Source organism: Lissotriton vulgaris, chromosome 8 (genome assembly GCF_964263255.1).
Source record: "Lissotriton vulgaris chromosome 8, aLisVul1.2, whole genome shotgun sequence".
In the NCBI taxonomy this organism is placed as follows: Eukaryota; Metazoa; Chordata; class Amphibia; order Caudata; family Salamandridae; genus Lissotriton; species Lissotriton vulgaris.
The window spans coordinates 996,669,760-996,695,617 of NC_141696.1; the positions used below are offsets into that span (position 1 = coordinate 996,669,760).

The window sequence follows — 25,858 nt, forward strand, 5'->3', positions numbered from 1 at the left end:
TGACATCTTCTATCAAAGCACATCTGTCAATATTTTATAACCAGTTTTCCATGTGTGTATTTGTTTTTGTACCATTATTTGAATCTCTTTATTGCTAACTATTGAACATATGTTGTTAAACCAAAAAAGTTTTAAAGTATGGAAATTGTTCGTTAGAAATAGTAATAATAAAAAAAAATAATAAAGGGGGTGCATAAGGGTACAGGACCCTCCCATTAGAGTGAATGTTTTCTAAAACAATCGAACTGACAGCAAAATAGCAATATGGGCTCATTCTTCTAGGCAGTGACCTCTAGAAAGGGGCATTGGCTTTTCTTTTTATTCTGACAATGAAGAGAGGGGTGATATACTATACGCTGCCCTTTTAAGAGCAGTATCTGTTGCATTGTCACACATTCCTCCATCACAATGAGAGGAAGAAACGGTATCCGCGTGCCTTATGATTAAGTTATGTGTGCCTGTCTGAAAACTTCCGGCGCCGTCCTGCACGCGGAGCCATGGCGGTGAAAGGAATGTGACGAACCTCGCTCTGTGTCAGCACGGCAGTCGCATTTCTTCTGGCTCAGCGTCTGGGTTGGGGCACAGAAGGATGGGGAGTTGTCGTGACAGCTGTCTCGGAATGAGTGAGCCAGGAGTGAACTTTCTGTCAGCTTGCAGTGCCAGGACAGTACCACTCACCAGCTTCTACCCTAACTCGTAACCGTGGGACTTTATCAGCACACACCTTCTCACGTATTTGAACGGGGAACATTTGGGTGAGAAATATTTCCGCTTAGTAAGTTGTGCCCGAAGGGCTCTGCACCAAGCACTGGCATACGTTTCAGACTCAGGCAGCTGGTTTGTGTCTGCAGTACCGCTCAAATACCAAGAGAACCCTTTAACCGCTGGATGCAGCCAATCTTGTGCCTATTATGGTAAGCCGTTCTCGTCAATAGCATTTTCTTGGTTGCTATGGAGTTAAGTCGGGAATAAATGTTTTACTCATATATACTCTCCTTTATTCCTCAGAAACATAACAAAATCTGTAGTTTTACCTTCTTAAAGAACATGTTCCTATAAAATAAAAAGAAAGATTACCTATGGAGCACCTGGGGACTATTTACTCGTGTTTATCGCTTTATTCCATGTGCTGAGTTGACATTCACAAAAGCAATTCATCCGTAGAGAGGGGTTAGAAAAGTTCAGCCAGGAGACGGAATTGTAACGGAGTTAAAGCTGCAAGGGGCCGTTTTGACATCAAGACACAGCTACATGGGTCTGCTGTGGGCGTTCACGTCCACCCCTGTGGATGGGAGGGGTCCTGTTTCCAAATGGGTGTTTCTGTGACAGGCTGCCTGCTTCGCCCAGCTGACGCATTCCGGACTACATCACCGGCTGAAGAGGGTCGTCAGCCAACTGGATAATACCGCACAGGCACTCTTAACACTTTATTTTATTTGTGGCACTGTTAAAGCCATTTCCGTTTTCTTCATCTGCATGCCTGCGTGCTGTGTGTGAAAGCAGTGGCTTCCCGGTGTCCGGTCGGAACCACCACCCAGGAGGGGGCCCCCCGTGTAATGTGATGCAGCTTGGTAATTCACTCGGAGTGTATTGTCCTCTCTTGCTTGTGAAGCCTCCACCCACCGGCCCACCCTACATTTAGCCGATCACGTGACGCTGGTAAGTCATTTGCAAGTACAACAGTCCTCTGTGCTCCCATTCATTTCCTGAGCGCTGCGTAGAGCAGCCGAGGCAGCAGCAGGCTGTGTGTGAGTGTGTGTGTGAGAGGGAGAGGCAGAGACGGGGACACAGTGTAAGGGGGAAGGACACATTTTCCCACTGCTCTGCTGCTTCTGTTCAGGTCTGTGCCTCTTCCCTTTTTATGGTAACATGCCTGTGATGTATCCGACGTGACTGTCACACTTAGCCAATGTGTCTAGCGTGTCTATGTGCCGCTAGGCTCGCCCTCCTTTCTGAGAGGAGGGCAGAGCGTTGCATGCAGCTCAGAACAAAAGCGGAAATGTTGCCAAGTCTGTGCAGGGAAACGCAGGGGGTTCTTGGAGAGAAGGGGATAGAAAAGACGTCAAGTGAACTGTGTCTTCCCAATGCTTATACCTCTTTATGACAGCCTTGCTGCCTTAGATCGGACATATACGTGGCAGCCGCCTTGGTAATGCAGATGACGTGACTCGGTGTTCTGCATGCCGCCGTGTCACCTGTGTTTTGTGCGCGGGGGCCGCGGCAGGGGAGGGGTTAAGGTGAAGATGTCACTCTCGGCAGCGGCAGCGCTGCTGGGTCGTCTCGCGCGCCTGGTAATGATGTGTAGCTGTCACTTGCACCGTTCCACGGAGTTGTGGAAGTAGCCAGGGGGCTGGCCGCCGGTTTCTCCTTTCAATTATTGGCATATGACTGTGACTCACCGCAAACTTAGGATTTGGACCAGCACCGATGAGATCACTGAACCAATAATCGAATCGATCAGGAAGGCGCTGTCAAGACGTGTTGACCTCCAAGATATTTCGTCTCTGTTAATGACATAGGTGTTAAGCATTGTCGACTATGTTTTTTTAATTAATTGTTTTATGTTTTTTTATATCTTACTGTGACTATAATACGTGAAACCCATGTTTTTTTCTTGCAAAAAACATAGCATGCTTGATTTTTTATTTTATATTTTGTGTCTTAACAATAAACGACACCGGTGAAAAGGCGGAACCTTGCAGCCAGGGGCGACGGATACCGCTGCTGTGGGCATGAGTTTTAATTCCGGATGCAGGCTGGCTGCGCCCAGCACAGGGTATTAGTCTAGAGGAATGTGTAATCTGGATAAACAGCCTTTTCGTGCTCCTCGCCGTTAAGGTGCCCGTGGTGATTGTAGTATGTCATCTTGCGGTTCATAAAGTGGTTTTTATTCAATGAATAATATTGTCTTTGAAATGATGGGGCTCTATGTTTCGCTGCAACATTAAATCACGTCGAAGAGCTCGCAGTACACTTATTTGTTTACAGAATTAGCCGGTAGCGCTGCAGCGACACAGACGTCTGCCAAGTTACTTCCCCTCAGTTTCCACAACCGCGCCCCCCCCTCCCCCCGCCATGGAGCCGAATAGAGAGCGGTCCTGTAATGTTAGCCCGCACTGTTCAGACTTCTTTGTAATCAGGTGCACTGATCTGCATAGTTACTTTTCTCAGGGTACTTGTAATGTACACATTAATAACAGCGCATTTGAACAAGTGCTCTTTTTACCTCATGTGGATGTTCGAAAGACTGCGACGTGACGTCATAGCTTGTGGAGGCGGACCCTAGTAATGTGTTAAGACTCACAAACTGAGGTGTAGGTTATTTTATGCGTCACGACTTTTTTTGCATTGTTCTTCACGCTCCCTCGTGTGTCCGTTCCACATAGTGTCTATGCTGGTACAGGCCTTGGTTTACCTCCATTCAGAATGTTTGGACGTGTGTTGGGAGAAAAGCGCACCAATTTCAAGAACCTCTGCAGCTGGTGTGATTTGAGGCCACACAACCTGAGTTGACCCAGTTATGTAAATTTGTTGTTTGCAAATGGCTGAATTGGTCATATCCTGGGAAGAGGCAATCACAATTCACATTAGGATTATACACCAATAAAATATCAAATTAGCGATACAACAATTTTTTTTAATGTGTATGTATTTAGATGTTGATATACCTTGGAAGAGAACCATAGAAGAGTGACACCAGAGGTATCACGTTTTTAAGATGAACCTATACCTTCATAAGCAAATGAGCATATGAAATCAATCACAGACAGCTCAGCTCCATTTGAACACCTTCCTCCCAAACAAGCATATCAAAAAGCAAACAAGATTTCAAGTGCTGGCGATTAAAATGCTTAGTCTCCAAAACTACTAACCTCACCACCTGGTCCCTGCAAGCGCTGAGAGCCTTCCGTGCTGCTATTTTCAAGAATCACCTCTGATTTTGTGATTGCGCAACAAGTTCAAGTTCAAGTTCAGGCATTTGTATAGCGCACTACTCACCCAGAGGGTCTCAAGGCGCTTGAGGGAGGGTGGGTGCATTACTTATCGAATAGCCAGGTTTTTAGTTGCCTTCTGAAGGAGAGGTGGTTCTGTGTAAGTCGGAGGTGAGTTAGGGGTAGAAATCACTGTACATGACCTAGCAGCTTGCTAACTAACCCCTTGCTCTAATTTGCTACCCTCCTGCTATTAAGTTAAGATGCCTTTCACCTCTACTAGTTTTAATAGCTGGCTATTTCCTCGTGCTTTGAAGTGTGGCAGTCTCAATTATTCAATAAAGATTGTTTTTTTAAAACGCACAATAGTATGTTACTAGGGTCAAAGGTCGAATGATGTCACTTCTTGTTGGTCCATTGCCATCTAAGGATATGTAATGTCACCTCTGCGTTTGCCTTTCAAGGTGAAGAAGTGACGTCACTGCCAAGGCCCTCCCCGTTTCAGGCCAGAAGCATAGGAAATCCTGTATCTCATGATAAGCACCCAAATAAATCTCTTACATAGACAACACGGTACTTCCGCTTCGAATGCTGTTTCCTGTTTATGTGAATGCACCTATAATAAATAGGGTAACAGCAATATTTTGTTTTCATCTGTAAAATAAAAAAGTGCGTAGAACTGAATTCATATTTTAATGTCCTGAAAATACATGTAAACATTATTTGTCCAAATCAATAATATTTTTTAATAAATTTGGCCATATGAAAAAAATCTTTGATTATACCGAAGCAGTGATATTTGTTAAAATTTGCGTCTTTGAATCATGAACTCTTCAATTACATGCATAGATACTTTGAATTGATGTGTGAGTGAGAAAATAAGGATATTTACATTGTGTTGACCTGGAAAGCACTGTTCCACAAATGCCTATTTATCTATGAAAGACGCTTCCTGCAGCAAAACAATTAACCTGCATCCCATCTCAGGCCATGAGATTTTAAAGACAAAGTTATCTTAGTGCAAAGCTCTCCTTTTTTGTGGGGTGGGGGCTTCTAATGCACAGCTGAGATGATCCATAAACTTAAAATCAACACGTTTATTAGCCCCTGCTCCGAAAATCTGGATCACTCACCCTCTCAACTTTCCTTTAGCCATAGACTCCCTGTCCTTCAGACTTCTGAAGACACACTTCCTGTTTCAAATCCATCCTGTCCCACATGATAAATTGCTTACGACTATATTTCGGAAAGCCTATTCATTTTCAGTATACAATCGTTTGGGAACATGCTTCCATGTTAATATCTTAGTAACAAGCACTGACAAAGGCAATAGGTCTCGCCTATGCAAGAGCTTATTGGCTTTGTCAATGTGTTTTAGTAATATTGTTAGTGGTGTGGAGGATTGTTAAGCGGAATGGTGATGAGTGGACTAGAGTGTCGTAGAGTGGAGTGACATCGAATGCTGTTTATTGAAATGACGTAGAGTCATGTAGAGTGGCGTACACTTGAGTGGCATAGAGTAGAGTGAACCAGTATAGAGTTCATTGGCCTAGAGTGTTGCAGAGTAAAGTGCATAGAGTTCAGTGGCATAGAGTGCAACAGCATAGAATTTAGCACCGTACAATGCAGCGTTGTAAAATGCAGCTACGCAGGTTAGAGTGTTGCATAGTAGAGTTCAGTGGTGCAGAGTTAGAGTGCAGGGGCATAGAGTGCAATGGAGCAGAGTAGAGTAGAGTGGCATAGGATGCAGTAGCATAGAGTGCATAGTTGCAGAGTAGGGTATTGTAGAGTACAGTGGTGTAGAGTGGCATAGACAGCATTGGCATAGAGTGCAGTGGTGTAGAGTGGCATAAGATGTAGTGGCATGGAGTGCAGTGGTGCAGAATAGAGTTCAGTAGCATAGAGTGCAGTGGCGTAGAATAGAATGGTACAGAATAGAGTGCAGTGTAGTAGAGTGGCATTGAGTGGCGTAGTGTAGAGTGGACTGGTGTAGAGTGCATTGGCACGGAGTGCTGCAGAGTATAGTGCCTTAGAGTGCAGTGGCATAAAGTGCAGTGAGTTAGAAATCAGCAGCATGCAATGTAGTGTCATAGAATGCAGTGGCGTGGATTAGAGTAGTGAATAGTAGAGTACAGTGGCATAAATTGCAGTGATGCAGAGTAGAGTGGTGTGGATTAGAGTGGCATAGAATGCAGTCACATAGAGTAAAGTAGAATAGAGTGCAGTGGTACAGAGTACAGTAGAATGCTGTAGAGTGGCAGAGAGTGCAGTGGCGTAGATATGGTGCAGAGTGGAGTGTCATAGAGTGCAGTAGCATGGAGTGGAGTGATGCAGAGTTCAGTGGTATAGAGTGCAATGATGCAGAGAAGAGTGGAATAGAGTGCTTGGGCATAGAGTGCAGCAGTGCTAAGTAAAGTGTAATATAATGAAGTGGTGTAGGGTGGCGTATAATGCATTGGTGTAGAGTATAGTGGTGCAGAGTAGAGTGCAGTGCTGTAGAGTGCAGTTGCGTAGAGTGAATTGGCGTAGAGTGCAGTGGTTTAGGGTAGAGTGGCGTAGCGTGTAGTGGCCTAGAGTGGAGTGCAGTGGCATAGAGTGCAGAGGCATAGAGTAGACTGTTTCAGAGTAGAGTGAAGTGGCATAGAGTGGAGTGGTGCAGGGTAGAGTGCACTGATATACAGTAGAGTGAACTAGAGTGCAGTGGTATACACTGCAGTGGTGCAGAGAAGATTAGAGCGGTGAATAGTCGATGACGTGGAGTTCAGGGGCATAGAGTTGAGTGGTGCAGAGTCTAATGCATTGGCATAGAATGGAGTGGCGCAGAGTTCAGTGTTGCAGAGAGGATTAGACTGGAGTTTTGCAGAGTGTAGCGTCCTAACAGCCAAGGAACTCATCAATAACCATGCCACACATGGAGAGTAGTTTTACATATCTTTATTCAGCTGTGTATAAGTCAGAACTCAACATTCCAAGCCTGCCTTCAACTTATCCCTCCAACTCTTACGTCACATGCCTACGGTGTTCAGTGGGAACCAAAAGAGTTCCACCGTTCTTTTATTTACAAGACATAACATCTCCCGCTTTTTTTAAGTACAAATTTAAAACTTTTCCTAATAGATACTTCAATCAGATCCTGATATGGAAGCCACTGTTAATTTACATTATTTAAATTATTTAGTGTAGCCTGAAAGCACTTTTTTGTACACAAGAACCTCTTATTCCCTTTCACCGACCAGGACACCATAACAGTGAAAGGGTACTGAGTTCAGTTTACAACTGAAGCTTACTTAAGTTTGTAGGCCATGTGGAGTTAGATGTTCCAAACCTACTCAAAGCACATCTGTCTGGTGAGGCTAAGTGTAGGAAAGAGAACCAAAAACAGGCGATCTCTGGTTTTAATGTAGAGACAGCTTTTACTGTGACATGGAGACAAACTTACAATTGCCTCGGAGGCATGAAAATAAGTCTTATTTGAATTTGAGCAGCATAGTGTAAAATTGCGATGATGCTTTTTCACTAATGCTAATGTAATTTGTTGTGCAAAAATACTTATTTTACCATTATCTCAAATGCGTCAACATAGAGGCAGAGCAATACCTCTAGACCTTTTTCATGCCTGCTGAAACAGACACCACTCTACTTAGAGCATCGTTACAAGTTCCATGTATATTGGTGGGGGGATATAGAGGGCTAGAATTATTGCTTCTCTCTGTATCTCTGCACCAGCATATGGGGATTCTAAGTTTTAGTCACTGTAATGGGGAATAACATCTGCATTCTGAAATGCCGAACCTAATTCCACTTCTTTTTCCTTTGTTTCTGGAAATAAATTGAGTTCACATCCATTTTTATTTACCACTTGCTTGGGGTAGATGCTAAATGGTACAGGGGATATTTTTCAGGGCGCCAGTGCAGGTGGCGTCACAGCTGGGTCATGGTAGAGTAAGCCACGGGGGACCAAGGGGTCATTTTTTGCTCCACCATTGTGCATTGGGATCTTCAACAGGGTTTTGGTGCGGCAACTGCCCACCTCCTCCAAGGCTTTGCATAATGCTCTGGGCTCTTTGTCCCCTGGCATGGGATTACCAAATCTGATATTAGTAGACCCCATAGTTCTGGGCCCAGAGACACCGGGCAAGTTGAAATAGAGCATTATAGCCACCCAGGATACTGTCCTTGGCCAATGATAATGAGGACCCCAGTCCCCATTTCTGTTTTTATTTCTACTCCATGAGTATTCCTTTGTTGTCACCAATAGACCATTTGGGATTATGTTACTGACTTCACCGACAAATATGTGAATGTACATGAAGATCAGTGCTCAAAGCATGAAATATGAGGCACAGGTTACATTTCACTGAAAAATAAAAAAGCATCTTGGAGTGCCTACATCATTATTTTGAATCCCCTTCGGTTGGGATGAAAGTAGCACAGCCCAGATTGTAACATCGACATCACTGTATAGTTTTTTTTGTACAGCAATGAAAAATGTAATGCAACTTCAAAAGAGCTGAGCATTGGTACGAAAGCATACTTCTTTGGTATGTGCATTAATTTCACCCCCTCCAGTTTCGTTGGATTACATTTACATTTGCTTATCATCTTTGTGAGAGTGAATTTCCCTGTATTATTTTAAAGTCTATTCAAGGGCCACCACACAAGACACCCTTCTACGGCTACACTTTTTCTAGTATATGCTGGCATCCTCAACTGCATTTATGCTCCTGAGTAATTCAAATAGGTCTATATCTCCATTCAATCACTTTTTACATCTCCATTACATTTCAAGCGCAGAGGTATACACTGCACATTTACCATACGATACATTTAGATGTTTACTTGGCTGTCTCGAATCTTCTTTTTTTTTTTTGCTTCTGGAGATCTGGTCTTCAACACTGGAACACACATGCTCAATTTTGAAGTGTTATTTTCTGCAAGTAAATTACTGTGCTTAATTTAAGCCAGTGGTTGCCGGTGGGGCTTGCCATAGCTTATTTTTGGGGACCATCACTCATTTTTCTGCAAACGTGAGCAAAAGACAGAGAAACAAAGAGAGCAGCAAGGTGGAGAAGAAATAATACAGAACGCGTCACAAAGGGAGAAAGCAGGAACCTGCAAGAGTGAGATAAAGGGTCAGCGAGCATCTGGCACAGGAATAAAGAGGTCTGAGGTGAATTCAAGACTATGCAGCCTTGGTGTTCTGGGCACCAACAATCCATTGTACTGGCCAAGGGTTTCACAGCAGAGCGTTGGGTATGGGCACTCGTGCCATTACAAATTAAGCACCAGGGCCTTCTTAACAATGTGGCTTGCACCAGGCTGCTTCTAGATTTTCAAAGTAACTCTGACTTAATTATTTAAAAAGCTTTGTGAACCAGATCCTGAACTCCAAGCACGGTGGCGCCTTGAATGTATATTTTTAGGAACTATCTCTCTCCTAAGGGCTGCATTATTGCTTCATCTTCAGCTCTCTGTTTAGAGGCTTTCAATACCTTCGATAACTGCGAGCCCAGATCCCTCACGTATTTTGGGGGACGCCGAATACCTTCTCTTCCAGCTTTCAATGCTTCATGGATTTTTCCAGTATACATTTATTAGTTCACACTTGTCTGCATTTACACTTAGTTGTTCCCTTCCTGTGTTAACTCTTTCACAATTTTGCTTTTTCCCTGTGGCACCAAATTTGTTGAACATCAAAGTGTCATCAGCTAAGGTTAGGCTAAGGTCAAGTTCTAATTTCTTTGGAAATTCGTCCAAAAGGCAGCTGTGTCATAGGAATGCATGTATTGGACACTGTCACTGCACTGGTTACTGCCTGCCATTCCCCTGATTAAAGTCAACACATTAGAGTTGATTTCCCAGTATCACATAGTAATTTCTTAGTCCATTTCATTCTCTGTCACATCGATGCCCTTTAGCTGACCTTTGAATCTTCTCTGTGGAAGTGTGAAAACGGGTATTAAATCATAGTAAACGAAATTCATATTAAGATTTTTCCTATTGATTTCTTTACCTCAAGGGTAACATCATTAGGTCAGCTGCTTTCTAGTTTTTGATCCAAAAGCACGTATTGGATAAACATAGCCTTTTTAAAATACATTTAGCACTTTCAAATCTGACATACCACATTTCCTTTGCAAGAGCAATTTATATGATTAAAATATCCAAATGGAAAAAAACAAATTTCGTTGTATAGTGAATTTATACATTTTAAATTCACCACAAATATAGCTTTAGATGTTTTATTAAAGCCAGAAGAGAAGCACCCAATCAGGTAATTTCACACCTTTGCTTTTTAACACTCCTCTTCTGCGCAGTGCAGGAAACCTATGGTAATATGGCAAATTTAATCTTCATTATAAAAAATGTTTTAATTGGTATACCCATTTTGAAGATGACTTTCAAAGGGATAATGCTGGGAAAATGACTCTCCATGAATGTTTATGATTTATACATATGTCAAAAGGAAAACTATCAGATGAACTTGTTTTAGGTGTTGGAATATAGGCACTACAGATGGCTTAAGGGACTGGTTTTTGGAGACAACTAGTTTTAAGTTTGTAAAGCGACACAACATGCAGTTTATTTTGAAATTCATTTATTGAGTATCATTATAATGGAGATCATTGTCACCTTTTACTCACAGTGCATTGAAATGGCAACACAAATAGTATAATAAGCACTATATATTAAATACGTTATAATTTCCTGGCAATGCTTTGTACATTTGAAGAACAATATATATTGAATCGTGCCCCTGGTGTAATTTTCATTATGATACGACTGTTCTTCTATTTTTTAGGGTGTCCCATTCTGCAACTATTCTTGCTGGCCACCTTTAAAATATCAACACTTGCGGATACACTATTATTGTTTCACATGTCTGGCTATTTCACAGTTTATTAGGAATATCAAATACAGTAGTGTGATTGCATATAAGGCTCTCTAATCAAAGAGAGAGGGACTCAATGGCCAAAGGGGTTGGGTACCAGCCAACAATTGTTAAAACAGAATTCCCCTTTGGGTGAAATCACTCATTCAACATACGTTATGTCAAAAAGCACCAATATCATAAAAATGAGATTTGAACAAAGAGGAAATGTAAAGATAACAATTTAGAAAAATATACGCAAATTTTATTTCAAAAATATTAAAAGCATATCAGACATCATATATCACACAATAAATCCTATCAGAAATACATGTCTAATCAATTTAATAAAAACCATAAAACAATTGTGAAAGTTACCACATATATAAAAAAGATTGTAAGAAATGGGAACAGTTTGAAGGAAAAATAATTCCTATTAGCAGAGGGAAAATGCAAACGTCATACAAAAGAGATCAATATTGGTTTATATTTTCAATTTTCATATAGAACAATTGTCTCAAAAAACTTTATGCACTCTCCACTCATATAGGCATTGAGGCGTTTCGGTGGGCAGTCAGTTAATAGCCAACACCTTCTTCAGGAAAAATTGTTTTCATTCCCATTTAACAAAAGCACATCTCTATCAAATAAGTAGAATCCGCCGACTCTTGGCAGTAAAGTAATCTTTTGATGCTCTCTGTATAAGGTTGGATTGTTTCGTATATATAAAAGTTCCTCCTATTTGAACAGATACAGCCACACGTAATTGGTCCTAAATTCTTCAGCACACAGAACTACCCAATTTTTTCTGGTATGTATAAAGCATAAAAACCACCAGCAATATATTCGGCACTTGTTCAAAAGCCAAGTATTCCGTCAGCAACGACCACTTCTGCGTGATCATAGTCCCTTCCACGATATGGACTAACCCAATAGTTCCAATATATAAAAAATACTTCCAGCGGTTTATCTGTATATGTCAGAATAGAGTACACGGGGCACATGCCTCCAGCACAGAAAAGTTCAGTTGCTGCCGGAATATTTGTCTTTTGAACAAGTGCCAAATATATTGCTGGTGGTTTTTATGCTCTATACGGAATTTAGGACCAATTGCGTGTTGCTGTTTCTGTTCAAATAAGTGGAACTATTATATATACGAAACAATCCAAACTAGTTTACTTCAAGACATTACCAAGTCACACAGCAGTTTCAGTCTCAAACTCAGTATCATACTTAAAGGTAGAGACTTTGAAGTAAAGTTGAATTACGCACTTGAGCACCCTACTCTAAATATTAGAAATCATAGGAGGAGTAAACCTTCCTCATATGGTTGCAGCATATAGCAAGATAGGGTTGAATTTTGCTGATGATGGCATGTGACTCCACTCTACCATATCTTATCAATACATTTTCCTGAAGTTAATCTTGGAATGAGGGATACCTTTTCCTATAACAACTTGCTTAAGGGCATAAAAGTCAGTTGAGAAGGAATTCTTCCTGTTTGATTTTCCAATGTGTATTTTATTGTTTTTCATTATAATAAAATACTAGTTTAATGATTAAGTTGTATGCCACAGGAGTGGTTAATGTATAGATAATCAAAAGGGTGCATAAATACATTCCTCAAAATGAGGATATAAATTATGCCAGTAAATCAGTTGATTTCAATAGCATTACACATGTTAAGAACAGCTGCCCAAAGGCAGTAGGTCTGTGTCCAATGAGCATGAGAAATCAACAACCATCTTAATATAATTAGTGGATATTTGAAATTATGCGAAACTTGCCCATTGAAAGGCATCAACATATTTATAAATTTCTGAATTGTATAGGTGGAATTGAAATGGATCGGAATCCCATGTTGTGGGCGTGAGGCTGAATTTAGCAAATCTAATTCTAGATATGGCAAGTAGGCAGATGTGATACACAATAGTATACTGGACCTAATTAGCGAAAATTTGTGAACCTTGTGTTACATTTTTAAATTGCGTTAATCATGGTAAAAATGTACTGCAAATGCGCCTTTCAGCTGTATACTTTACCACAAATGCATGGGAACAACTGAACATGAGTATCTGTTGTTTGCAGTGCTTTTGGTTTTGCATTCTTTCCATAGCGCAAACCCATCCTATTTCATGTCTTAAATTGAAGCAAAGATGCATTTAGCACTACAATACAGTACATAAAAAGATAGACATTTCCCATCATTTTATGTGCAGAGCTCTCTGCCATGAGTGTGGAGTATCCACCCTTGTAAATTTACTATTAATATACATTTTTTGTGAATACTGAATAAGAGTAAATGTACACAAAAGTGTAAATCTACCTTTGTGAATCAGATCCAATGTATTCACCATATAATTAGATTTGTACATGGCTGTCTCCAGTCTATATTTATAATTCGTGAGATCTGCTCTGCAAAACTGGAAGCCATGTCGCCTATTACTAAAGTTTGTTTTTTGTCAAGTAAATGTGACTTGCTTCAAATGGCTTCTAGAATTTTCAAATGCAACTCAGGCATACTCAAGAAAAAAGATGTGTGAATAGGGCCCCAGATTCCAGGCAAAGAGTGACACAATGACTTTGTTATATGTGATTATGGTGCAGGTTGCAGGCAATTGGTTGAAGAATAAACACTGCTTAGAGTGGTTTACACTCAGATAGGCTAACTAATTGCAGACCTACAAAAGTGCCATGTGTTTTCAGGATTTTATGCTAGATTCAAGTGGTCAAAATATTGTGCAGCTTCAGTCTGTGCTTCATTTTTTGACAGTTCTAACTGAGCAGAACTTGCAAAGTGTAATCTGCAATCACTTTGTAAAGCCAATCAATCTCTTTTCCTTATGTAAAAGAATAATGATATTTCTGATGGTTTTAATGGTGTGTTGAAATGTGTTGACTGGCACTTATTTGAGTTGAAAAGAAGAGGGAGACTGGCAGAGTCTATCTAAACATGATGCACAGATTGATAGTCACACATTAGAGCTGCGTGGCATCCCTTTGAAGAACAATGAAGAAGTTATAGAACTGTAGCTGGGTTAAAAATGTTTCTCTTGACTTTCTTAAGAAGTAAAACATTTTGTTAAGTACCTGGGTAAATACTTGAGCTCAGATGTGACCGAAACCTGTGACTCTAAAGTAGGCACTCTGCTGGAGAGCCTAGAGAGGAGTGTGCACAAGTGGTTGTGATTCCCAGTGTCCCTGATGCAGTGAATACCTATCAGTAAGATGATCATGCTCCCTGGAGTCTTGTTTGTGCTACAACACATGCCGATGTGTATACCAGAATCCTGCGATCGCAGGCCAGACGAATTGCTCAGGTTGCTATATGGGGACAAGGAAGGGCACAGATTAGGTTGGAGGTCCTGAAACTACAGTGGGATGGAGGAGGGGTACAGGCACCAAATTATAGGGCTCATTTGCGTATACCAGAATCCTGCGATCGCAGGCCAGACGAATTGCTCAGGTTGCTATATGGGGACAAGGAAGGGCACAGATTAGGTTGGAGGTCCTGAAACTACAGTGGGATGGAGGAGGGGTACAGGCACCAAATTATAGGGCTCATTTGCAACACACAGTACCATGGTTCCAAGGCGTGGAGTACTGACCCTGTGGCTGGAATCCTGGTGCAATTGGTATACCCTCAGGAACTGTTGGCGCCTTTTGTACCACAGAAGAAAAGAGCTACCATCCCTTTGCAGTTCAGGACCCTGCTGGTTGCATGGGGGCAGGCATCTAAAAGAGATGGAGATGAGTATGTATACATGCAGCAATTGATTACTTGGCATGAGCTGGAGACGCATGTATTGAAACAAACTCTACCTGATATGGGACAAAATTATCACACGGATATATGCAATTTTGTTACCACGCACAGCCTTCCCTATGGAAACATTGAAGCTACAGTGGGAGGTGATCTGGAGCCGGAGTTGAGGGCATGCGTTTGAATATCCATATTGGGTAACTGCAGAAAAGTTACATGCATTGTGTGCCTGAAGCTAATTATTTATAAATGTGTTCATAGAAACTATGTCACACCACAGGGGTTACACAGATTACAACCTTCCAAGCCAGAACAATGTCCTGTGTAGGGTAGAGGTAGGGACCTATATACATATGTGGTGGACATGACCAGGAGTGGGGGTTTTATGGAGTGAGGTAGGTAGGGTACTCGGGGAAGTGACCAAGTTGGCAATCCAGCCGACAATTCCGCTGTGTTTGCTGTGTCTGGTGACTCATGCTAAACACACTAAATGACAGTGAAAGTGCTGGAGCTGGGATTGGTAGTGTCCAAGAAATGCCTAGCTTTGACGCGGAGGGCAATTGACTGCCCACGTGAAAACAATGGATGTGGGAATTTGGGAGATGGATATAGGCTGAATGCGGGTTATGACACAGGTTGGTGTACAGTGGGACGGGACGGGGGGGCAGGTGGAATGGGGCATGATAGAGGATCACTTGCAGCAGGAAATGGAGGACCCTGCCATCAGTGGCGGTTCCTCCGCAAAGGCGGATGACCATCACCCCAATGCCTTGCAGCAGTAAATGAAAGGAAAAACAAAAAGATAATAACTTGATGTTATCAAAATTATATTTGTTCCTTCCTGCTGCCACCGCTTAGGGGAAGGACGGGGCGGCTCTGCTCACAGAGCAGGACAGTGGAGGAGTGGTGAGCACACTGAAATGCACATGATGCTTTAGCCGGTCGTCATGCTCACACAGGCTACATTACAGCCTAGTTGGAGAACATGCCCAGGCCTCCTGTCCCCATCTCAGCTCCGAATTACAGCATTGCAATTGGTTTAGGAGAGGCAATCACAACATTGCAGCGTTGTGATTGGCTCAGGGAAGCCTGACAGCTTCCTGGTCGGCCGACGGAGGAGACACGTCTTGGGAGGTGAGCGGCGAGGAGGTAAGTCTATTTTTTTTTACACCCTCTTACCCCATTGCCCCCGCCCTGCCACCCAAGATCCATGACAGCCACCACAGTCTGCAGTGGAACAGGGTCCAGAACCAGCAGATGGTCGATCAAATAGTGTGGCAATGGAAATGTTGAGGTGCACGATGCTTATATGTCGGATTTCACTGTTACCTGTACTGCCTGAATGCTATTTATAAAAGGATGACGAATATGATTGCTATGGCATGCTCCCTTGTTGGCGCTATAATGTTGTGTTGATGCTGAAACCAATAAAAAATATTGAGTTTTTTATTTTTATTAAAGTAGAACAACAATAAGGTATCCACAGATGCATTTCTAAAGTACCGATCTGTCTCATAGATTTTCTCTATAAGAAGTTTTTTTAGCTGGAGAATATTTAAAAAAATCACATGCCTCCATGATTATTGCAGAAAAAATGTTCATGCACTACAAACATCCATGCATGCTGGAGCCTAAGAAGGAGATAATTAGTAAATTCCAAAAATAAATATCCTGCTCATTTCCAAAAGGACAAAATAGAAAAAAAGCAAAGTCAAATTGAGTTAAGTTAGTAATCTTTATTTGATCTTGTCAAGCATCTCATAAACAATTTGCACATTGTTGATTTCACAGTAATATAAAGTAAAATAAAACACAATAAATATGCCCAATAGGCATATTAAAAATATATTAAAAGTATTCCACAATGCAGTATCATTCTTAAAATGCTACACCAAAAGAAGAAGCAGTATTGACTTAATCACTTAAGCCAAGTACAATAAAAATCAAGACATAATGTGCAGTAGTGAGCGGTGTACCATCAGTTAAAATAACATTCTCTTCCTCTGGGCTAAGATACATTTAAAAAAACAACCGACTGAGTGGCAGGTATCATATTCATCAAGTTGTTGGAGAAATGCAAAGCTGCTTTGCTCTGGAGAAGTTATACTGGGGCAACAAAGACAATACCAATCTCCTAGTATAGGGTAAATAATAATTGCAGAAGAAAATAAAGTACAATAGCGACTGAGTTGATCGCTCATCACATGGACAAATACAAATACTTTCAGTAGAATATTGCCCTAATGGAAAACATAGCAACCACCGGATCGTCTAAGTCGGGACAATAGTGTTCACACATACATATTCAGCACAAGGAGTAAATAAGGTACGATCCCAGCTGTCATCTGAATTACACAATACCACCTCCATGGGCCCCCTAGAGGCCTGCCTGGGCTTAAAGAAACATTCCTGAACTCAGGTTTTTTTTTTTGTGGTAATATCTCGTTTCAAAATAGATATTCACAACTCAAGGCCAGAGTAGTGTCTCTGATGTACACTAATTCATTCCATGTTTTCAAGTGAGACAGTCTCTAATAACAGGCCTGTTAAGCTCAGCTTCCTTCTTCCCATATTGAGCACCAAAGAACTAGAGGAGCTACATTAATAATGTCTTGGCCATACTCCAAACCTAATTCCTTTTGCAGGGAAAAATGTGGTGTAAAGGGAGGAACCCCCAGCAGGCACCGACAGAATCTATTCTCCTCCACTTGGATCACCCCAGCATCTCTATAGCCCCAAATCCCCATTCAATATGTTGTAGTAGGGAGGCATTTCCTTTAATAAATTTCCAAGATCAGGGCAACCAGTTTCCTGCCAATACAGGTAGCAAATGAGAAGGTGAGCGTGTGAGAAATGAATTAATCTATTTCTAAGGCAAGAAGACCCTGTTCAATTGCCTTCCTCCTATGCATAGTGTGGAGGTTTTAGTGTTTCTAGAATTGCCAATCACTGTGAATGTTTTTGTGAAGTTGGTCTCCAAGTCAAGTCTCTTCATGAATGTCACAAAACTTGAAATTAGGATCTTTAGGTCATTAGCCGTTCTAGCGAGAAGTACAGCGTCATCCACGTATGGTAAAGTGAGTACAGCCTTTTCCCTAACACCTGGAACACCCGCCTTGCAGACACCAGCATCATTTCCAAATCGTTAATATAAAGTAAAAATAGGATGGGAACAAGTACACAACCATGACGTACCCCTCAATTGACTTTAAAAGGTGGGGTACACTCGTCTGCATTTCCAAACCTAATAGAGGCTTAGAGAACCAGGTAAAGTAGACTTAAAAAGAATACCAGACCCACAGCAAGACCCATCAACTCAAGAATAACCCATCATTTTGACCTATTGACACAATTGAAAGCATTTGATAGGTCCATAAATGCCAGGTGGATGGGATTGCCCTTTGGATATTTATACAGAGCCTTGATTAGATGAGAATTAAGGCTTTGCTCAATTGACCCAAGACCCTTCCTAAATCCATATTGTACCTCATAAAGAATATTATTCTCATTTATCCAGGAAACAAGTTGCTCCAAGATAACTCCTCCAATTATTTTAGTTGTGGAGTCAACAAGGGATATCGGGAGATAGCACCTTGGGTCGCTGGCATTACCCTTTTAATAAATGGGGACAGTGATTGACAAATCCCACGAAGGCGGGACCCTTGCCTGACAGACAGAGTTTAATACAGTAGTAAGCACAGGAGTCCAAAACCTAGGTTCCTCTTTAAAGAAGTTGAGAAGGACTCTATCTGGGCCATGAGCCTTATTACAAGGACTATTTTGAATAGCTTTAAGAACTCCTTGTTCCTTGAAAGAGAGACCATTACATACTTAGCGGTCTATTGGGCCCCCTTCTGGAGCCACAACATTAGAGGAATAAACAGCAGAGAAATGTTCTATCATGGCCTCAGGAGTAATATGAACAGAAATCTTATCTAAGATTGGCACAGGGATAAACCTCCCTGAACCACCTACCAGAATGCCTGGGAATCTTTATTCTGGTAAGCAACAGCAATTGCCTCCCATTTCACATCCTTAATTGCTGACTTCCTTTTTTTCAATGCCAGGGCATATGCCTTTCTATCGGCTAAAATGACACTCTGACCTCTGGGATTTGTTTTAGGGCCCTACACAGGCTAACATTTGCCACTCCACGTTTTTTGTCTAACAAGGATTTCTTGTGAGGGAAGGCTCTGCCCAAGCATCTAGTCAGTATAACTATAATGCATAATAAAGTTTGGCAAAACAGCTTAATACAGAAGAATGAGTGTCTGAAATACAAAAAATCAACAGAGGCATGCTGCTGCTGGCAATCTTATTCAGAACTAATTTCATGTCAGCAGAACGCCAAACCAACCTGTGGCCAGTGTCCCTGGTGGTTAACAGCTAGCTGCTCCCAGTAGTTGTGTACTTATGCTTCATGGGGGCCACAATCTGCCCAGATATGGAGCTATGATCACTATATTCTAAGGCCAATAACTCACCCCCTGATCGTAGAGGACAACTCAGAGAAAAAGTGGGTATCGCTGATGAGGTGGAATTAGAGGCCATATTCTTAAAGTCAAAGGCCAAGAGCGAAGGATATAAATGACGTCCCCTGGTATCCATAACATTGGGTTCAGCTTCCCTTGCAATAGGGTCCAACATTGCTGGTGATAAAGAAGGCAAAGTGCCCAACTTAGCATTGAAGTAACCTCTCCAGATTAGTTTAAAGGGTCTGCCGTCCTGGTCCTGGTTCTTGACTAGGGTACCAATCAGTAAGAACAGTTCCTGAAAGTTTGAAGTAACCTTGGTTCTAACATTAGTATAATAAAAATTCACTATATAGAGCCTGAATTTACTTTCCCCATTTAAAATGTAAAAGCCTGAATCACATTCATTTCTGACACAATAGGTGAAATTCTACAACCAATGTTGACTTTGAACCAAGCCACCAAACCCCTTTTAGGATGACCCAGGGTGGAAAGGCAATGCAAGGAGATTAAAACACGCATACCCCTGATTGGAACTTTTCTGGAAAACAGATCTGGGATGCACTTGGCCCATTACCCTTTGGGACAAACTCTGGTCCAAAACCTTGAAAGTTTCTCGAGCTGCATCTCTCACGCAATCTCTATTTTTTCTATATCATAGACTTTATCTTTCTCCTCTTTCCCTATCTCGTTTTACATCTTCCTCTGACTCTAGCTGTTGGACTTGTAAAACTCCTAATGCTGATCTTCTACATATGTTCTTTTTCTGTCCACCAGTTTCTTCTTTTTGGAAGCAAGTTTGGTCTTACATTTCCCACGTTTTCTCACTTTCCATCCCATACTCACTCCCTCTTGTTTTTCTTGGCTGACCCTTCCTTCACACTCACAGGGTCTATTTGATCTTATGCTTGCACCTGCATTTCAACATATATCTTCTAATTGGAAATAACTTACAAATGTTTCCGTACAACATTGGTGGAACTCTTTATGTCATTTTCATGGACTTGATGACTCCTTCGCTTTCTCCTGTAAACCACCTCGTGATGTAGACCTGTATTGGTTACCTCTTACCACATACCTTGATCATTTAGCTCAAAAAAAGCCGTTTCCTATCAATTCCGAAAATTTTAAACCCCCTTGAAAGTTTTTACTCTCTCCTTCTTGTTATTTAAAACTGTTTTACAGCTTTTCTTTATTGCAATGTTTCATATATATTGTACAATTTTTGATTATTACTCTTGCCTTTTTTTTCCCCTTTGCCATTACCTTCTATACCATTCTTCTGTTATAGCATATTTTCTCTCATACCCTTCCCTTTTTCCCTTCCCTCTCCCCTTAAAAATCCCATAAAATGCTTTTTGTTACCTAGTTTGACATTAGCAATGTTCTGACTTGCATTCGATTTGTCTGCTTTATATTCTTCTTTGCTGGTGTCAATTTTATTGTTATCATTATTATTCTTAATAAAGCTTTTCAAACATAAAAAATCACCTATACCCCTCAAATATGACCTTGTTCACTTCCCAAGTTTCCTGCCTAAAATCAATAGCATGATCTTTGATAGTGGATTTTTAAAACACAATTTGAATTTTTGAGGCTAGGGCTGCAACATTCCAGCTAAGGAAGTTTACGTTTGAGCTACTCTCAACCTCTAGGCCACCAGACGCATCCACCTTTGGGTAAGTGTATGAGGTTCCAGATTAGGGTCCACATACATCAAACCATATGTCACAGACAATGGAAGGGTAGTTGTGGGAGCCATGTGAGTATATACCCAAGAACCTCCAGATGCCACACTATCATCAACACAAACACTCAGTCTACTGAGATGGCAATGATTATCTTACAAGCCTGAGAGGGCTACAAACCTGTTTTGAAGAGGGAGTGATGGATGCAGCCTATTAGGAGTTTGGCTACGGGGTTGGTTTCCAGCAAACCTGGACATATATGGGACCAAATGCCTATAAAAAAGCACAGTGGCAAAATCCTAATTGGGCTTGACTTGACCCAACCGGCTCTAGCTGGTGCCAGGACTTCGCCCGAAACCAAATGGTTGTGGACATAGATAACTATGGTGTCTCCTAAAAAATTGCTTTCCCAAGCATCAAATGCCCTCCACCCATCATGCAAATGGAATTTAATTATAAAATTCCCATTTCCACCCACATTAGTGATCAACCAATGGATTATTTTGTCCATAAGAGTCCTTGTAGATTCTGATCTGTCAGCCGGCAGGTTGGGTGTGTTGGCTAGCACGTTGACGTGAGGACAATATGCTGCAGGGAGGTCAATCACATGCAGAGAGTCCACACATAGACGTTTACTTTTGGCTGGTTTAGGTGAAGAAGATAGGAGTCCGATCACCTTCCCTCTGAGGCAATAAAAGATGGCCTGTTCCTGTGACTATGACCGAAGGCGAATTGATGTCATTGACTCTGCCCCTAATGTTCCAAGCTGGATGTTACATGACTGATGGTACAAGGTTCAGAAAATGATTGACTGTAACAGCTGGGGGTGTCTGTGGCTTCTGAGGGCAGACAAGGCCCCTCCCCTACCATAGTCAATGGCAACAAGCCAGTCATAGAGTGGGCATAGTTTGTCATCCAGCAACTCAATTAGACGCACACTCCTGCTGTCCCAAGGGGCAGCCAATGAAGGAGACACTCCCCATTGCATCCATCCTACGAGTCCTACAAGTTACTGGATGAACACTGGGCTCAGCCAACTTGGATTTCTGGATCTTGTTCCTACGCTTAGCCGTTGGACCTGGGTAAGAATCTGGGTCTGGAGGGCAGATGCTGGTCACAATTCCATAATTTGTCTCGTCCTCGCCTACCAAACTAACACAGCACAAGCAGATCCCTTGCCATAGATACTAGCAGTAAGGTTTTCCCCCACAGATGGATTTAGCTGGGTGGCTGTGTGTACCTTAGCGGTAGAAGGCTCATCACTACATGAGGGGACGGTATGAGTGGCATTAGACTGTGGTAATGAGTCAAATTCCCCAGTGGTGAGTGAGAGTCGATGCTCAGCTAATTTAATTTAATGAAAAACGAGGTCCTTCGCCTTAGTCAAACAGTTTTCGATTGTGGTGTGTGATTGAGTTTGAAGGGATTTAGGAGACCCAGGGGCAGCTTTCCGATTACCCATGTCGACCACAAATAAACCTCAAACAGCAAGTTAAGCAAAGAAATGTTTACAAACTCACAATATCTTGCCAGATAGCAAGCCTCCAGGCATAAAAATCGGAAGATAAAGGAGCCAAGAGAATGAGCCCAGCCCAGTCTCTGCCAGTCTATGATGGGCTAAGAATGGCCGGTCTTGGCCTGATCTTTGCCCGGCCCATGCCCGGGCATGCACTATGCTGCGGGAAGTATCCAACACTTTTGAGCACAACTGTGTGACCGCCCAATCCTAAAACCGCAGGGTCGGCTGGGGGACGTAGTACCACCCAAGCAGGACCACGATAAATGTCAAAAGCAGTGCAGGCGTAGCAGGAAAACATCCTGTCGGTTTAGCATCCCACAAAGCAAAGGCAGATGCAAGGATTGCATAATCAAAAGAGGGCGAATCTTGATTCCATAAGGTGAAAACTTACAAAAGGATATATTCTCATTAGTCAACTCTCTTTTTGTGAATAGTAGATATGCGAACATTTGTAAAGCATGGTCATTGGAAGGCATTAATGTGTGGCATTAAAGCAATGCACAGCAATATTATCTTGGGTGCATGTGAAAATTAATGTACTTGAGCAGCAGTAGTCCCCTTTTTAAATTTTTATGAAGCTTTAATTTCCAAGAACTCTCTTATTTTGCTGGGGAAAGAAACTAATGCCTCGCATAAATATTCTTTACCTTTATCAATCCCAGGCTTGCATTTGTTACAGCTGCAGCTTGCGTTTGTAAAAAACAGAAGAGTTGCGAGCAGGAATTGCTATCAATAGTAATAGGACACTGTTTGAAGACCCTACATATTGTCATAAAATTCAGTGGGAAGTTGGTGTTTTTCTTTTTGTCTCCTACAGCATACATCTTTATTTATATAATCTGTGTTACAATCATTCAGTCTCAAATCTGTGAGGAGCACACTAAAGTTCTGCCTCCTGCATGTATTTCTCAATTCTCAAATGGCCACTGTGTGCATGTGGAAGGCCAGACCAGGGCCGGTCCTAGGATATGTGTGCCCCGGGCAGAATAGGAACATGTGAGGCCCCTATACAGTAACATGGTTAAAAAAGCATAATTAACCCTAATAAAATACGTACAATGATATTTAATTGCTATTAAGTAGGTTAAATGAAGTTTAAATGTAGTTTAAATAAATTAAACTTGGTTATTGTTTTATTGAATGTAATGAATGGAAATTATATGCTAAAAGGTCATTCTGATTCTGGCACTAAGAGATGTCCAAACGAGAGGTGAAACTTTACTAATGTGGAGAAAAGACAGTTTTGAGCGTGTTTCCAAAAGACTGGAGTTACATCATAGCTCAAGAGGGTGAAAGTTCTAGTCCTACATAAGTAGAAAGGAGAAGGATTTGCCTCCAAACAGGGCCATCTAAATTTTAGGATGGCACAGGAGTTTGGTTAGCACTGAGTATGGGGTTCCCGACTGAAGGCAAGGTGTGCTGTAAAAAGGTAGATCCTTTTTAATGCAGTGCAAAACAACAAATGGATAGTGCCTTGCAGATAGAGGGTTTCGGACCAAAATCCCAGCAGACAGCATAAAGGTGAGAACAAATGGCATAACTATCCAGCCATCTCAGATGAGGATCTAGCACGGTTCTGAATGATGTGAAGGGTACTGGATTCAAGAAGGCAGGAAGCCCAAGACAAAAGGCATTCACTTAATCTAGTGAGAAGATAATTGACTGTACAACAGCCTCATGGTAGTGAGAGGGCAGAAAATGAATGATTTTCTGTTGCTTATGGATGTAGTAAAGGTACGTGGATGAAAAATAGTTATTATATTCTGAAAACAAGAGAAGATGCAGGAAAATGAATCCAAGATTTTTTTTGCTGACTCTGCCCATGTGGGCGATTGACGTACTTCCACCAGCCACCAAAGAGAACACAATATGGTATGAGATCCTTTAAAAATGAGAACCCTTGATTTGTCACTATAAGGTTTTGATTAATTTGTCTTCATTCAGAAATCAACTGCTAGCATGCACATACCAACATATTATTCGGCAGAGACCTGATTGCCACTGAGGGAACCCATGTTTGGGTATCAATATGTGCAAGATATCAGCAAGAAACCAGAAATATAACACAACAACTGACATACACCTAAAAGTTAAATGAATAACAACAATACATTATTTTACTTTCACATTGTTTTTTTAACCAATAAGCAGCTTCTTCACACACATTTGCATAGAATCACAACTAGAATGCAGGACCATTGCTCATTGTGCTCTGCAGAGAGGCCATATTGTGAATGATCAGCTAATCTGAACACCTTTTTGACCCACAGACATGCACATTGTGAAATCTGTACTGCCTGCAGCCTCAACTCCAAAGTACTCAACTGTAGCCTGTTATAAAAACCTGGAGGCTACTCAGCACAAAGGGTGCATCATCCAAAAGTAATATGCTGTGAAATGAAACACAGAAAAACGCATGCTGGAAATAGTTAGCACTCTTGGGGAATGCAAGATTAAGTAAAGCATGGGAAGTATAAACAGGGTCAAAATCACTGCCATGGATTAAAATAACAGCAGGAGCGCTAAAATTATCCGGCAGGAGGGTGCTAAATTATGTGGCAGGGTGAGTAAATTATGCTTATTCAACAAAAAGGGCCTCACCCACCTCGCACCAATTCTTATTGACACTGCTGACAGAATTATATGGCAAATTATACTGCTGCCCCTTAATGTGTTCATTAACACTATTCTGTTAGGTCATGGTGTGTTTTTATTTTGTAATAAAATGTCGCACCCAGGTCTAGTCCCACTCTAAAAATGTCAAATAAAGCGAGCAAAGAGAGAGTACCTCACACCCGAGATGGTTCCTGGCAAGCAATTACCGGTTTACCCACTTCCCATCATCAGCCACTCTCTCTTTGTTGTGAGTAAAGAACAGAAGAAACATAAAAAAGGTGATACCCTTAACTTATACTAGTGTAGTGTAAGAGTAGTGAACTGAACCTATATGTCCCCTAATCCAAAATTAATTGAAAATATATACACCTAGAACCCCTGTGATGTCCAAAAACAATTGGTTATCACTACTAAAATGAGGTAAGGCTTGCTGGCTTTGCAACTTTATTCTGAGGCTGCAAGACTTCCCAATTTAAAAATGGTTGCTAATATACCATATACTTTTACTAAATGCCGACATGTTTCATTGCTACAAACTTCAGCAACTACGTCAGGGCAGATTTGGGGTTCTGTCTCTCCAATCTTTACTTTTTGTTGGTTCACAGGACCTGTAGTGACATTTAGAAAACAAACACAGTAGAGAGACAATTTGAGTCTACATCTAGGGACATCATATATCCACAGATATGGAAAGAATGTGAAACATATAAAAGACACACAGGCTCAACACTGATTGTATACACTACTACCTGATGGTTGCCAGTTACTGCATACCTGCAAACATCCACAACAATAGACCACGTGTCAAGAGATCACATGTCTTCTGGTGACTCAATCGATGTCTGGCCCCCTGCAGAACAAATCACACCAACAGCATGAATTCACCCCATCATCAGGCCTCTTCACTTACATTATGCTCCGCTCCAATGCTCGTATAGCAAGGGCGTCATGCGAAAATGCCTACTGGCAGTCGCACTTTTTTGGAAATTGTTGCCTT

At 41.5% G+C, this 25,858-nt stretch overlaps 1 protein-coding gene across 2 annotated transcripts in view; it reads left to right on the forward strand.

Annotated features, from left to right (window-relative positions):
- Positions 1–579: 579 nt before the first annotated feature.
- The window catches only part of KLF12 (KLF transcription factor 12), a 997,335-nt gene continuing 972,056 nt past the window's right edge, over positions 580–25,858 (forward strand). Inside the window, exon 1 of one of the 2 annotated variants that reach the window (XM_086933410.1) lies at positions 580–1,659. The gene's annotated coding sequence lies outside the window, so the exon portion shown is untranslated. Of the gene's footprint in view, positions 1,660–1,772; positions 1,841–25,858 lie in introns of those variants that run through there. The other variant, XM_086933411.1, reaches the window with a different exon arrangement.